Genomic DNA, 16595 nt, shown 5'->3' on the forward strand with positions numbered 1-16595 from the left:
ATCAACAGCTTGATTTCCTCATTCAGACCTTCCTCGAAGCATTTACACATTTTTGACTCGGTTTGAACCATTCCAGTTGCATACTGACTTAGCCTTACAAACTCCCTTTCGTATTTCGATATAGTCTTATTTCCTTGTTTGGGTTCCAGGAACTCCTTTCAATTAAAATCTAAGAACCTTTGACTGATGTATTTCTTCTTAAACTCCACTTGGAAAAATTCCCAAGTGATGTTTTCCTTTGGCACCACTAAAGATACAGTCTTCCACTAGTGGTATGCAGTTTCCTTTAGGAGAGATACAACACACTTTAAACACTCCTCAGGTGTGTACGATAATTCATCCAATACTCGTGTAGTATTCTTGAGCCAGAACTCGGCTTGTTTAGTATCATCATCTATCTTAGCCCTCGGACTCATCTTGTGCTTGATTGGAAGACATTTACTATATTCAAAAATGATTTTAACAATTAGGAGATATCACACTATCAACGTTCATATAATGACATGTATAGCTAAACTTGATACACTCTACGATAGTCTTAGAATCGACTAAATCATAGCTCTGATACCACTAAATGTAACACCCCTTACCCATACCAAAGACCGAGACCAGTTACGAGGCGTTACTAGACATGCACTCGAACATTTGCGAGAAATACGGGTTATAAAATTTTGTTCCAATTTGAAACTAATCAAACAACATCTTAGTATCCCTATTATGGGACTACGAAGCTCAAAGCATACATTGGAAATAGTCCAGGACTAAACCGAGGACCTAAGAAAATTTTAAGAAAATTTCTAGGTTAATGCCTCACACGCTTGTGTGGAGACAATGCATACGCCTGTGTGCATTGGGACACGTCCGTGTCCCTAACCCGTGTTGAATTTCTAAAAATTAATTTTTATTTCGAACCTATAGGGGTTTTCACACGGCCAAGCACATGCCCGTGTCCCTGGCCCGTGTCCTCCACACGGCCTAGACACGCCCGTTTGGTCACCCATGCCCAAAAACTCAAGCATTCTATTTATTACGTCAGCATGCATTTAGGGGCATACAGCCAAGACACACGCCCTTGCACTAGGTCGTGCCCTCCATACGGTTGAGACACACGGCCGTTGATAAACCGTAATTTATACATATTTTTACCCCGTGCTTAACACATTTTATGGATGATTTTCCCTTAGAATTGGTGAATTCGATGCTCCTAATACCTTAATTTCATGTTATATACTTAGGAGAGCATAGGAGAGCGAAAGGAATGAGAAACGGGCCAAAAATGGAGAAAATGGGCCAAAGTACGAAATCGACACGGCCTGGACTTCCTTACACGGATAGACCACACCGCCGTGTCAATTTGGCAGAATCGAAGCACGACTCACACGAGCGTGTCCCTGTCGAGCCCAAGTTGAGCCTAATTCGAATAAGGCTAATTTCGAGGGTTCTTAGGCCTTCCAAAGCCTATAAATACAACCTAGAGGAGGAAGAAAGAGGGAGGCACGGAGACGGAGGAATAAATTACTCGAAGAAAGCGGATTGTTCCATCTCAGAAGTCGGATTCATCATCAATACTGAAGATCTCCCCTCAATTTCCCTTCAGGAGTTTTGGGTTTTCTTTATGTTTTGTATTCGTTATTCTTCTGAGATGTTTTCCTTTTTAGTTATGAACTAAATCCCCTAAATACCTAAGGGGAATGAAACCTAAGACGAATCTTGTTATTATTTTCTGAATTGTATGATAAATATTTTAACTTATTCTTAATTATGTGTTCTTAATTCTTGTTTTGATATCCCAGGATACTGATTCAAAATAAGCTCTTATTCAGAGGAAGAATAGACCCTGTCTAAGAGTACTTTTGTCATAATTAAGCGGAGTTGATTGTGCGCCTAGAGATAGGGTGACAAGATTTTGTCGGATTAGGGTGAAACCTAATAAAGGGGTCCATAGATCGGGTTAATGCAACCCTAGGGTGTTAATTAGAGAAAAGTCTCAATTATTCAATCTAGGGATTAGACGTTATTAGTCTTGAATAGGAATAATAACATAATTGAGGGATTCTATGGAACAAGTTAAATGAATAAATCGTCCGATTCGAAGCCACAATAACAAGTAAAGTATAGGTGGATTTTTCCTTAGGTATTGTCTTAATTCAATCGTTTTCCAAAAGTAATCCCCCAATTCTACTTTCTGTGAATTCTTAGTTAGTTAAAACAAAACCCCCTTATTCTTAGGCTAGATAATAAAAAGATAATCATTACTAGTACTTTTAGTTCCTTTGGGTTCGACAATCCGGTCTTGCTAAAACTATACTATTGTTCGATAGATACACTTGCCTACATCGTGACAATAGTTAGTTTCACGAACGATTCATTATAAGTATTTAAAACCTGTCACACGAAAATCGCAATCAAGTTTTTGGCGTCGTTTCCGAGGAACTAAGATATTAGGAATGCTCAATTTTTATTACTTTAGTCATTTATTTTTCTTGCAATTTAATTTAATTTAATTTTTTATTATTTATTTATTAATTTACTTTTTCTTTCTCTTGGCAGGTTTTTATAGTTTATGACTAGAAGAAACCCGTCAGGACCACTACTTTTTGACGAAGAAATCGATTGCACAGTTTGCAGAAACCAAAGAGAAATAAGGCGAAGCTTAAGATACACAGAGAACGAGCAAGAGGACAATACTCAACCCCCAATCAAAGAGATGGCTGAAAACCAAGACAATCAGCTGCCTCCTGCAATTGCAGTTAATCAAAATCCTGCTCCACGTACTATGTATGATTATGATAAACCTTCTTTAACAAGAACTGAATCGAGCATAGTTAGACCTGCTGTAGCTGCAAATACTTTTGAACTGAAATTTAACACAATTCAAATGATACAACAGTTTGTTTAGTTTGATGGTTTGCAGGATGAAGATCCTAACGCTCACTTAGCAAACTTTTTGGAGCTATGCGATACATTTAAAATCAATGGTGTTTCTGATGATGTCATACGTCTTCGGTTGTTTCCCTTTTCATTGAGGAACAAAGCTAAACAGTGGTTGAACTCGTTACCATGAGGGTCAATTACTACTTGGGAACAAATGACCGAAAAATTTTTACTAAAACATTTTTTGCCGAATAAAACGGCTAAATTATGTAATGATATCTCTTCTTTTGTGCAGATGGATTTAGAAACACTCTACGATGCATGGGAGAGATACAAAGACTTTTTGAGAAGGTGCCATCATCATGGATTACCTCTGTGGCTACAGGTTCAAACGTTCCATAATGGCTTGAATCCTTCGACTCGGTAAATGGTTGACGCAGCTGCTGGCAGAACCATCAATAATAAAACACCTAAAAATGCTTATGAGTTTATAAAGGAGATGTCACTGATTAACTATTAGTGGCAAGTCATGAGGACAAAGCCAATGAAAACATCCGGTGTTTATAACGTCGATTCGGTCACCATGCTCTCTAATCAGGTAGAACTCTTGAATAAGAAAATTGATGGTTTTCTTAGTTCTTTACAAGTTCACCCAGTAATGCAGTGCGAAGCAAGTAGAGGTGAATCAAGCAATTTGGAATACCAACCTTATGGCCACAACATGGATAACGAGCAGTTAAATTACATTGGTAATAATCCTCGATCTGAAAACAATCCATATAGTAACACTTACAATGCAGGTTAGAGGAACCATCCCAATTTCTCGTGGGGCGGTCAAGGAAATCAAAGAACACAACATCCTCCAGGCTTCCAACAACCACCCTACCAATAAGAGAAGAAGCCGAACCTTGAAGAGATGCTGTCTAAATTTATCTCGGTGTCAGAAACCCATTTTCAGAACACTGAGACAACACTTAAAAATCAACAAACGTCAATCCAAGGGCTTGAAACTCAGATAGGCCAGCTGTCCAAACTAATCTCCGAACGACCACAAGGTAGCTTGCCAAGTAATACTGAACCTAACCCAAGGGAACAGCTCAACGCAATTAATATTCAAGATGAAGAAAGAGTCGTTGAACCTGAGCCAGAATCGAGACAAGAAACTGTGGTAAGCAGAGGTCAAGGTGAGGTAGGTCATAATAAAAACAAATTAGTGAAAATGTTGAATATAAATCTCATGTGCCATACCCCAACGTGACAAGGAAAGACCGCTCAGATGAACAATTTAGTAAATTCCTTAAACTCTTGAAAAAATTACATATTAACTTACCATTTATTGAAGCTCTATCACAGATGTCAAACGCAATGAAATTTTTAAAGGAGCTTTTAGCAAATAAACGGAAGTTGGATGAGGCGTCGCATGTGGAGCTAAATGCCACTACACCGAAATAAGGTTTTAGCGGCGTTTTTAGCGGTGTTTGAAAAGAAAACGCCACTAAAAATCGAATAGATTGAGTATTAGCGGCGTTTTCAGTAAAGCGCCGCTATAGGTCCACCTATAGCGGTGCTTTATTAAAAACGCCGCTAAAAGATTAATGTGAACGACGTCGTATTGTGTAAGCTTCAGTTCATTAGCGGCGCTTCTCTAAAAACACCGCTAAAGATAAATATAGATTCCTAAATCATAAAACTATAAACCTAAATCACTAGACCCTAAATTATAAAACTTAAAACTATAAACCCTAAATCCAAAACCATAAAACCTTAAACTGTAGACAATAAACCTTTAAACACTTAAATACTATATAAATCCTAAATTAACTTTGAAGAATAAATTTCATATATATGGATACATATAGATATTAATGTAAAAGAACGAACGACACAAACATATAAAAATGGAAACCACATTTCAATCTCTATTCTCTAAATATTCAAATTATATACTACCATGTAATGTTTTATTAAAAAGTCAATAACATTAACTGCTTAGATTAATTAAAAATATTATAAAATATATAGACTAAATGATATTAAAAATTAAAGTATATGCAAATAAATCTAATATTTAAATATATTAGAGAGACCAAATTAAAATTTAACCATGTATTAATAGGAAATAATAATAATAATAATAATAAAAGAGAAAAAAAAGGGAGGAAAAATTATTGTCATAATTAGTGGCGTTTTAGCAAAAAACGCCGCCAATATGTATTAATAGTTTAAACTATGTCGTTTTGAAGCTTTGTTATTAGTGGCGCTTTCTAAAAAACGCCACAAAACATCTATTAAAAGAATGTAAAACATCATCGTCTACACCCTTGTTATTAGTGGCGCTTCCATAAACGCCGCAAAAGGTGAGAATTACCGGCGTTTTATCCAGAAACGCCACAAAAATCTGTCAACAGATTGCAAAATGGCATCATTATTACCTTGTTATTAGTGGCGCTTTATATAAAAACACCACAAAATATTTAAAGTGATTTCAAAATGTCCTCGTTTTGTAGTCTTTTATTAGTGGAGCTTTAATAAACGCCACAAAAGGTGTGAAATGCCGGCGTTTTCTCTAAAAACGCCACAAAATCTATTAACAGATTGCAAAACGGCGTCGTTAGTACATTGTTATTAGTGGCGCTTTCTACAAAAACGCCACAAATATTTATTAATAGATTGAAAATGTCGTCGCTTTTTGGAACCCCAATTTCCTTTTACTTTTCCCCAGTTCAGTTTACCCCGACTACTTTTCCTTTTAAGTCGTCTGTTTCAAATTTCCCTTAAATTTCTCATTACTTTCAAGCCCTAATTTCAGAAATCCCCTATAATTTCCCCCAAAGAGATATCCTCAAATCGTTTTCCCCGAAGTCCCTTTGATTTGCTCTGCTATCAGTAGTTTTCCCATAACCCCAAATCAAAATTTTTGATTTTTGAACCCTAACTACGTCTGCGCCTTCCCCAACTTAAGCCCGATTTCATTCCCCCATTTACCCAATTTCTTTTCTCTCATTTTCCCTAACTGCGTCTGCGTCTGTGTTTGCCTCTTCTCTCCGCCGCTGCCATTGGAATTTCGAGTCCTATAGGTATTGTTACTACTTATATGGACACTTTATTTAGTTTAATTTAGTATTTTTGAAAATGGATAATGAATGTCATCTTTGTGACTACAATGTGATGTTACTGTTTTTTTCAATCTTGTGATTACTGTAACGCCCCAATTTTCGGGAATCCTATGAATGTTGGCATAGGTTTAATTATGTTAGTGGGCCTCTAAAAAGCCCAAGCTTAAGATAGAACCCGTAATTTTAGTTAATTTTGTTCCATAAGAAAAGGGAGTGAAATTATGAAATAGGACTTATGTGAAAATGTTTGAAAATGCTATAGGCTAAATTGAAGTGGCCAAATAAATAGGAGTGCAAAATAGGAGGATTTGCATGACAAACCTCCCATTTTATATGAAGTGGCTAGCCATCATGTTGTTGTAGACAATATGAGTACTTGATATCCATAATTTATGGTACAAATTGATACAAATTGATAATGGGTTAGGTAAATGTTCCATGATAATGGATTAGGTAAATATTCCATGATAATGGGTTAGGTAAATGTTTCATGATAATGGTTTAGGTAAATGTTTCATGATAAGAAATTCATGTCTTTTGTATTAAAGAATTAAATGGATGAAATATGAAGTTTTATTAAAAGAAAAGGGTGAAAAGAACAAAGTTTTGTCCATCTTTGTTCATCCTAGCCTAAAGTTAGAGAAGAGAAAGGAGAGGAGAAAGCTCTTAAATGTTCGGTCACTTGGGGAAGAAAATTGAAGGTAAGTTCATGGTAGTTTGCTTATATCTTGATGTTCATGAGTTCTTCTTGATTCTATCTTAACTCTTGAAGCATATTTTGATTTTTAGTTGTGTTGTGAGCATTTAGTCATGAATTAAAATGAAGGAAATGGTTGTTGTTTGATGTTCTTTTGATGAAAAATGGAAGATAGGTGAAGTTGAGCCAAACAAATGAGCATGCATGTGCCTTAGATGTTAAAGGGAAAAATCAGCTAACATGTTGTGCTTTAAAATGATGAAATGGAGATTATACTTAAGTAAAATCATAGATATGTGATGATTGATTGGTGATATACATGTTTAAATAACATGCATGCAAGTTAGGTGTGAAAGAGTGATTTGGTAATAAATCTGCTTGGGACAGCAGCAGTAACGTGACTTTGGAAAATCACCATAAATTGTGGGAGAAGAATTAGAAGCTGAATAAAATATGTAATTAAAGATTATTGAGTCTAGTTTCTAATGAAATAAACAAGAACATATTTTGAATTCTGTATAATGAGAAATTTGATTCGTAATGAAGGGTGGTCAGATTAGTCAAACAGTGAAACATGGGAAACTTTGAGAAAAATCTGGTATTGATCGGCTAAACCAAAAATTCTGAAAATTTAATGGATAAAAGATATATGAGTCTATTTTCAAGGAAAATTAACGGCACTTGATTTGGAGTTTCGTAGCTCCAGCTATAAATAATTTAGTGACTGTTGCTCAGGAAGACAGCTTGCAGTGAAATTATGATTATGTGGTAAACATTGACAAAAATTTGTTAATGAGTTGCTTATTGATTTCTTATAAGCTTACTATGATCTGTAGGTGTGGTTGGCGAATATTGTAAGGGATTAATCGTAGTTCGTATTTGAATAGTTAGATTAACGTGTTAGTAATCCAATTGTAGGCGGTTCGTGTGTGGATCTCAAATCGACATATCGTCGCAAATGTGTGTAACTAACACCCTCTTTCTTAGTCTAGATCGGCAAAAGCCGAAAAGTCAAATGCCGAAAAGCGGTATTTTGTAGATTTGCGAGTGTCTGAATGCTCGTGAGGTAAATCGATTAATGTTTTTGGTAAGCTGCAAAATTTGGACTGCAAAGTGCATGATTTACGTGCCCTCAATATTTTTGGGCTTAATGGGCCAAAATTGGAATGATGGGCCAACGGACCCAATTCGTAAGAACCCTCGATGCGTGATTCTTAGTAGTACGTGAAAAGTAGGAATATGCATGAAAAACCCTAAAATAGATAAATTATGAAATACCTTTAAAAGTGGAAAATTTACGCTTTACCCCTAGTAGATGAATTACCAAATACCCTAGGGTTAAATTGACCTAAATGCATGTTTGATCGTTGTTATTTATTGCATGCCATGTTATTATCGATGCATGGGATGGGATATTGACGGAGGAAGTACTGAAAGTGGCTTGTCCACGTCTTGGAGGCTTTGCCTCAATTTATCGATAATCGAGCGAAAAAGGCCGCAAATGTGAGTGTTAATTTGGGTGGGTTGAGCTATTCCCACATGGAGTGTATGGCTGGTACGGGTGGAGTGTAGTGGTTGGTGGGTTGAGTAGTCTCCCAAATGGGCTTGCATATGTTCTTGATGTTGCATGTATTTTGAAATGGGCCTATGGGCCATCATTGTTATCTGAATAAGGGCTAAGGCCCGGTTTATTATAATCTGAAAAGGGCTCGCCCAAGACCACTATTACCCAAATGGGCTTGCATATGTTATTGATGTTGCATGTATTTTGAAATGGGCCTATGGGCCATCTTGTTATCTGAAGAAGGGCTAAGGCCCGTTTATTGTAATCTGAAAAGGGCTCTAGCCCAGTACCACTGATTACTGAATGGGCTTAGGCCCAATAGGCTTGAGTGACTTGGGCTTTGAATGGGTTTTCCTTACACACCGAGTTTCCCAAACTCACCCTTTTATTTTCATCCACGCAGAAATCCCCAACCATAGTGGGCTTGGAGTCGTGAGGGAATTGGAGTGGCCACCCGCTCGAAAGTTTGATTTTCTTCGGTGAACTGGACATCCTTTTATTTACGTTTGAAGTTTTGGGCTTTTAAATGTAATAAGGCCGCTTAATTATTTTTATGGTTTTAATATGTATTACTAAGATAGGTAATACTTATATTTAATCTATTGAAATTGGATAGCTTTAGGTAGCGTTTTCAAAAACAACAGTTGATTTCAAAATAACACGACAACAAGCAAAGCTTCCAATGAAAGTATTTTCCAAAATTAATCACTTTTCCTAAAAATCGGTTTCCTAGAAATATCCATGACGTTAAGGTGTGGCAATGGCGGTATGCATGTCTAGGATCGGATCCGAAGGAGCTTGGTATTAGCGATCCGATGGACTCACCACCTCTTTTCCGGTTTCCTACCTGGTGCACAGCTTCCATTCACTTTAACCTATAATGAAATTAATCTTTTGAACATCAAGTACGATTTTCTAGACTTAGAATGGAAATTTTTTTTTTTACGTTTTGATGTGGCATGCCGGATCCGGCCATAACTTCTGGGTCGGGTTTGGGGTGCTACAATTACAGTTGTTGTTATATTGATGTATATTAAGTTACTGTTATTAATAACCTCAATCATGTTTGGAATAATTTGGATATTTTCTTCGTCTTTTTTGTGAAAGTAGATTTAAAAATTAAGTTTGAAATTTTGGAGTTTTAATTTCGATGTTCATAGAGTTTAAGTTTTAGGATTTTGTGTTTCTGTTTCAACTTTTAAATTTTGGGAGTTGAGGGTTCAGGTTTTATCTTTCATACATTCCCCGTTTATGTACGTGAAGCTGTTCTACATCATATCATGATGATGTACAATTGTTATACTTGCTTATTTCAGCAAGATATGGAATTAATGTTGAGAAATATCTTGATGCTTTCTCGAGAATATCTCATGGCCAATGTTGGAGGCATCAATACTTTGCTTCTAAAGACATGATGGGTTGAATATGTCATCTCTCGCTGTTGATCAGGGGACAACATTCATGGTTTATTCCTAAAGGAACCTTTAAGCCTCGCTTTTGGTACAATTATTTCAAAAATATTTGAAAATTTTGATTTATCTATGGAAATGCTGGTATAGGTCATTGTATTCCTTCTGCAGAAAAACAAGATAATCTTAAAAGCGCCCTACGCTTAGCATGTAAATTGATAGGTTGCAAGTGCACTTATGGAAAGACATATCTGTCTTATTCCCCCTCCCATTCTTCTCATCCCTTCTATAGAGTACATGGAAATTGAAGTTATATCCCACAGTGGAAAGTTTTGTATCTCTAGACTGTGCATATCCAATATGATTAAATAAATGTGTGTATATATATCGATAATCGATTGATATTTTTTTGCAAAGGCTTCTAACTTTAATGCTTGAGTATTGACAAGAAGATGTTACCATCACTTATTTTAATTTTTGAGAATGAAATGCACCCACTATACAATAATTAATTAAGACTCACAAATATTTGATTTTCAAATTCATTCACCACTATAATTTATGGTAATCTAAAACCCAAATTCCTTTTCAGATGTGTGAAGTGCATTTGTGTGTTTTTTAGGTGTTTTAAATTTGAGATTGGTTTGTGATAGGGTGAGATATAGTTGGGTGTTTCATGTAGAGCATGTTTGTTGACTTGGATGTCATAGTTGGGACGTATTATCTCCTTGTTTGTCCATTTGTACCAAGTTATGGTCTTTGTTCATGGGCAACTTAGAAATTTTAGTGGTTCTCAATTAAATGCAGCATCATCTTCATCATTATTACTAATTTTATATATATGATTTTACAAATATACTATAGTTATACCTTATCTATGAATAATTGATTCCTTATTAAAGAAAAAAAAATTGAATAGCGAAGAGTTTAATTTATAATATATTAAGTTTTATAACTTGTATAGATTTTTAGTAATGATTAGGAACTTTTATTGGTACTCATTTATTATTTTAAATAATATTGCTTGGTATTAATAATATGAAAGTAAAATGATATTGTATATATTTTTAGCCATTAATTATATTGTATATTGAATAGTATGACAGAGCAAATGAAAAATTTATTAAAATGAATGCAAAAGTAAATCTAAAGACTTGGAAAATAAAGCTATGAATAATTAAAAAAAGAAAGAAATTGTAAAAAACTTCTTACATCACCCTTTTCTTGTGAATAAAACAAGATATTCTAGAAGTGGACATGGTTACCATCCTAAACCTAATTAAAATTGAAATTGTCTGTATTTCTTTTAACATCAGAATATAACAACGATTTCACACTCGTTTTTGAAGCCAAGAAAGTCATGCATGTAATTTTGCCTTGAAAAAGGACAGATTTGTGTAAGAGGAATCTCATGTGGAGTCTTCCTTATTAGTCTATTCTCAGCCATTAAATCTATGTACATTAAATCTATAATTGTATATAATCTATGTACATTCTCAGCCATTAAAAGGACAGATATAAATTACTTAATATGAAAAGGGCAGATTTGTGTAAGAGGAATGTCCTATACAATTATAGAATTATTTTTTGCTTTTTGCGTTTATAAGTAATATTTTCTTTTTGCTTTTTTAATCTGTTTTTTTTATAACAGATTTGCCAACTGCTTCAAGCTGCTTTTAATCTATTTTTTTTATAACAGATTTGTGGAGTTGATTCATTGGTATCCACTGTTGTTGCCCTTAACACCAAGTCTCGAGAGTGCTCCCCACGGCATATATAAATGTTTGCACAGTATTTGGGAAACTTGATGTTTTACATAACCTTTAAATTTCTCATGTTTGACTTATGGGGTCTTTGGGTTTTAGTCGAGAGATTATCTGTCATATTTTATATATGTGCCTAATAGTAATTTGGTCGAGTAAATTATCAAAAAGAATCTCATGTTTCAATTTGTGCACAAACAACTGGAATGTTTTATTTTTGCAAAAATTTCAATTAATGTTTGTACAATTGCAAAGGCATTTTCACGGGGAGTGGTAGCTGAATCGAGTCTATACGGATATCAAAAAGAATAATATGAAGTATAGTGTGGTGTTTGCTCATTTTATTCATTAATCATATGGTTAAGTTTTTAATCTCTACTAATAAGAATGAAGCATATTTTATGACCAACTATTTTATGAAGTAAAATTATATTGTATACTAAATATGGTATATATACTTTAATTCCTTGGTAATGATATAGATAAAGTTTTTATATTTGCTTAAACTGAAATATATTTGGCGCTACTCTTATAATCTTACATCTATTCTAGGTACTATCGAGCACCTGAATTAATATTTGGTGCAACTAAATACACCACAGCCATTGAAATCTGTTCTAGGTACAGGTTTCATTGCTAAATTTTTTTCCTTATTTCTATGCATTTTCACTTTAAATTACTTAACAAATATTACTTTGTTGACTCCAGCCTCTGTTTGCTGGTGAGAGTGGAGTAGACCAGGTTGTTGAAATTATTAAGGTACGTTTTATTTCAAAATTCTAATCAATAATAGTTTTATCATGATGATTTTGGAAAAATTAATATTTTGGGGTTGCGATTTTGTAAAGATTTAATCGCTAGTTCATTTGGAGCGAGAACTACTTTGTTTCAAATTAATTTTAAATTTTGGCTTTTGAAAGTATTTTTAAATTAGTTACACTATAATAAGTTTTTAATTTGATATGTTTTCTATATTATTTGAAGTATGAATAAGTTTTATATTTGGTTCAACTTTATTATTTGATTCAACTTAAGTATGAATAAGTATGAATTAATTTTATTACCATGTACATTGCTTGTCCATTAAAATTACAACAATAGTGACCTTCTCTCCAACCTTATTTTAAATATTTTAAAGATTCAAAGTATATAGGTGGAAACTTGACGGGTTGCCTTATATCGAGTGTAAGATATAATGGATCCTCCTAGGTGTAACAACGCCACGTATGATGAATCTTAAAAATTCAAAAGAGTTGAAAAAGTTCTATCGAGCTCATTTACTATTGAATATTTATTACCATGTAGCTTGCTTGTCCATTAAAATTACAACAATAGTGACCTTCTCTCCAACCTTATTTTAAATATTTTAAAGATTCAAAGTATATAAATTTGGAAAGTCGACGGGTTGCCTTATATTGAGTCAGAAGATATAATGGATCCTCCTAGGTGTAACAACGCCACGTATGATAAATCTTAAAAATTCAAAAGACTTGAAAAAGTTCTATCGATCTCATTTACTATTGAATATTTATATAACCTTAATTTATTTCCAATTTACTTATAAAAATTAAACTACGATTCTTTTTGATATTATTATATTCAAATTACTATTTTTATATTAATAATGTTTGATTTTAATATTTAATATTTTAAATGTCTTTAAAAGTTATAACTAATTTTTATCAAAGTAGTATTAATATTGATCATTACTTAAATAAATTACATAACTTACATAACTCATATAACATACATAATTTACATAACTCACATAACGTACATAACAACTTACATAACTTAACTAATACATGTAGTTTAATCTAATAATTTCCTTAAAAGCATATAGTTTAAAGTTCAAATTTCATAACTTACATAATCTACATAACTTACATAAAACATAAAAATATATCATATCAAGACTTACATAATAAACAACTTATCATGTAACTTATTGCCAACTTTAGACTTCAACAACTACGAAATGGAAAGGACTTAGATGAATTTCTCAAGGGCAAACAACGAGTATCAAAATGGAGTGCAATCTTTTTTAAATTTTGCATTTCACAATTCAAGCCAAGAGAATATGATTCTTTGCCTGTGTAAGAAGTGTGGCAATATCTATTGGCATTATCGTGAAGTTGTCTACGAACATCTAATTGTTGATTGCCCCGGAAATGATATTGACATATATCTGCAGCCACTTATTGAAGAGTTAAAACAATTATGGGCGGGTGTTGAGACGTATGATGTATTGAGAAAGGAGAACTTTTACCTACGTGCTGCTTTGCTGTGGACAATTAATGATTTCCCGGCATATGCGAATTTATCTGGTTGGAGTACCAGAGGACGTTATGCTTGTCCTTGTTGTGCTGCTCAAACGTGTTCACAGTGGTTATATAATAGGAAGAAGTTCTGCTATATGGGGAATCGTCGGTGGTTAGATGAAAATCATAGCTATAGATTTCGAGAGGCTTTATTTGACTGATCTTGAAGAGTTGAAAAAGCTCTGAAAGACCATTGGATCTGAAATCTTATTCATGTTAAAAGATATGGTTTCGATTACGGAAGTGAATCAACCATCTAACGAGCAAACAAATGAGCGATCGAGGATGAATCGATGATGAATCGACGAGGAGGATGACCCTAATGAGGCGGACTTGTGGAAGAAAAGAAGTATTTTTTGAGTTGCCTTCTTTGGGAGCATCACATATTAAGCCACAATCTTGATGTGATGTATATTGAGAAGAATGTCTACGAGAACATCATCCAGACAATTTTGAACGTCGATGTTAAATCAAAAGATAATATTCAGAGTCGACTTGATTTAGTTCACATAGGAATTAGGCGTGATCTTCATCCCCAAGTACGTCCTAATGGAAAATATTGGTTGCTGCCTACAATTTTTGCAATGTCAAAGGAAGAGAAAGAAATGTTCTGCACGGTGTTGAAGGATATAAAGGTTCCGGATGCGTATGCATCAAATATATCTCGATGTGTAAGTCTTAAAGATCGAAGACTATATTCATTAAAATCACATGACCATCACATCTTGATGCAAGATCTACTTCCAGTTGCTTTCGGTGCTGTATGTCAAAGAAGGTAACGTCCTGTATAATTGAACTGTCAAATATAATGAAAGCAATTTGTGGCAAAGTTCTGAATGTTGAAGAACTTGAAAAAGTACAAGATTGAGCCTCTTTGACATTATGCAATTTGGAGAAGATCTTTCCACCTTCCTTCTTTACAATTATGGTGCACCTTGTCATTCATCTCCCTCGTGAAGCAATAATTGGTGGGCTAGTTTTCTATCATTGGATGTATCCAATTGAAAGGTGCTAATTTATTTCAAAGGCATTCACCTTTATACCTATAGTTACCAGTTTTGATAATGTTGTATATGGTGTTTAGGTTCCTAAGCAAATTGAAGTCTTATTGCCGTAACAAGCGTTATCCGGAAGGATCAATTGCTGAAGGCTACTTGGTAGAGGAGTGTATAACATTCTGTTCTAGATATTTAGAAGATGTTGAAACAAGATTGAATAGACCAAGTAGAAATGCTGGACTCAATGATCCTAGCTTGGCCGAAACTTATTTATTTCAAAGTTATGGAGAACCAATCAGCAAAGTTGAAATTGCAGAATTAGATGACCGATCTTGGATACAAGCACATAGATATGTTCTTTTCCACCACGATGCACTTGAACAATTACGCAAGTAAGTTCTAGAATATGATAAATATTCATCTTTTTTTGATTTGTTTATTTTTTAACGAATTAAACATGTTTTTAACATAGTGAGTACAAACAAGTCTTAAGATCTCGCTCACACTCACGAAGATTACAACATTACGAGATTAATGGGTTATTCGCAGAATCTTTTCATGAATGGTTAAGCCAAACGGTATGCAACTCAACATTTTAGTGACAAATAATAATGTTTTCTCATAACATTTACAGTTACTCAATTTACTTTTGATTCAATAGGTTTGGAGTGGGAATGTCGTTAATGACGAAGTTAAATGGCTTTCCCAAGGTCCGAATTGAGTAGTAAAAAGATATAGTGGCTTCATCATGAATGGATTCAGATTTCATACCAAATATCGCAAGAGATTGAGGAGAACTCAAAATTGTGGAGTAGTTGTTAATTCTTTAATTACAAGTTACGCTAGTGCTAGGGACGATAATCACATCGAGGGAAATGTGGAGTATTACGGACTTCTAAACGACATTATTGAGTTGGATTACTATAGAAAATGGAAAGTTGTCTTATTTCGATGTGATTGGGCTGATGCTAATATCGCTCGTGGAATTAAAATGATCATTTGGTTTTACAATGGTGAATTTCTCTCGATTAATTCACACCGAAAACATTTGATAGACGAGCCATATGTATTTTCTTCTCAAGTTAAACAAGTTTTTTACTCGAAAGATCCAATTGATGAGGGTTGGTACGTTGTACTCTGAAACACCCCTAGAGACTTGTTTGACATGGGGAATGGAAGTAAGGATGACATCGTTGAAAAATCAGAAACTTTGCCTTTTCCAGAACAAAACTTAAATGAAAATATCCCTAGTACTAGTACACAATTTCAATGGGTTCGTCAGGATGTGGATGAAGGTATTTACGATTTATGATGTAGTAAGATGTTATGATTTTTTTTTTATATGTAATGTTATAATTTTAACATTGGTCATGTTATATAATTTAACTATTTTATATTTACTATTGTTGTTATTTCTTACTAAGATTTTAACTATTTTTTGTGTTGCAGGAAAAATGCCTAGAAGAAGATTAAGAGATCTTAGTATTTTACAGAATACTACAAATTCGGAAGAAGTAAGCTTGAGCAATGAGCAGCATTGTTGGATCTTCAAGCGTCTAGGAGATACTTGACGAGTCTGTGGAATTTCAATGTAATGTTAAGTTTATTTTACAAATTGTATTAAATTTTATTATTGATTTATTTTTAAATTTCAATATAGTAATAATATATTATTTTTCAGCTAAAAATGGTGGGACGCGCAGAGGTCGAGGACGTCGCTCCTATGATTTATATAACTTAAATTATGTCGAGCGTGTCAAAGTAACTAGAAACAGCCATGGTCAGCCTGTTGGACAAGAAGCTCGACTTTTAGCGAGCTATTTGGGCATTATAGCACGAAATGCCAATATGTT

The 16595-nt window shown here is 34.1% G+C and overlaps 1 non-coding gene across 1 annotated transcript; it reads right to left on the minus strand.

Annotated features, from left to right (window-relative positions):
• Positions 1–3138: 3138 nt before the first annotated feature.
• LOC128283178 (small nucleolar RNA R71) lies at positions 3139–3243 on the minus strand. The gene has a single exon (XR_008273520.1). It is a non-coding gene; the product is annotated as a small nucleolar RNA R71 (small nucleolar RNA).
• Positions 3244–16595: the final 13352 nt, after the last annotated feature.

The sequence above is a fragment of the Gossypium arboreum genome, chromosome 10, assembly GCF_025698485.1.
Source record: "Gossypium arboreum isolate Shixiya-1 chromosome 10, ASM2569848v2, whole genome shotgun sequence".
Lineage (NCBI taxonomy): Eukaryota > Viridiplantae > Streptophyta > Magnoliopsida > Malvales > Malvaceae > Gossypium > Gossypium arboreum.